The sequence below is a fragment of the Opisthorchis viverrini genome (genome assembly GCF_000715545.1).
Source record: "Opisthorchis viverrini unplaced genomic scaffold opera_v5_45, whole genome shotgun sequence".
NCBI lineage: Eukaryota > Metazoa > Platyhelminthes > Trematoda > Opisthorchiida > Opisthorchiidae > Opisthorchis > Opisthorchis viverrini.
The window spans coordinates 102,198-102,607 of record NW_008751701.1 but is presented as its reverse complement, the minus strand read 5'-3'; the positions used below and the strand labels follow the sequence as shown (position 1 = coordinate 102,607).

At 49.3% G+C, this 410-nt stretch overlaps 1 protein-coding gene across 1 annotated transcript in view; it reads right to left on the bottom strand.

The window, feature by feature from the left end:
- T265_03225 (hypothetical protein) overlaps positions 1 to 410 on the bottom strand; it is a gene marked incomplete at both ends in the record, with an annotated part of 15,759 nt that overhangs the window by 10,958 nt on the left and 4,391 nt on the right. The window lies entirely within an intron of this gene.

Sequence of the window (410 nt, the reverse complement as noted above, 5' to 3'; positions counted from 1 at the left end):
CGACTGCGATGGCTCGGTCATGTGCTACGCATGCCGAGACACCGTCTACTGAGACGAGTGTTGTTCTCCATGCCTCCTTCAGGATGGCGCAAACCGCGATGTGGACAGCACATGACTTGGCAGAAAGGCGTCAAAGAGATCACGAAGAGTTTGTGTTGTTGGTGTTGTGCGACCTCCAGGATGGGGTCCCCGTGACCCCGTCTGTGCTTGGCTGCAAAAAATGGCGGCTAATCAGGGCCAGTGCCGTTCGTGCTGTCAGTCTCTTCCCGAATTGTCTGATTAAGCAGTTGGAGGTACCTCAGAATGCTTGACATAGGACAACACTAGATCCATCCCCTCACCTACCCTTTTACTCTTCTTTTCACTCCACGGCTTTTATTGAATTATACATATATATATATATATATATA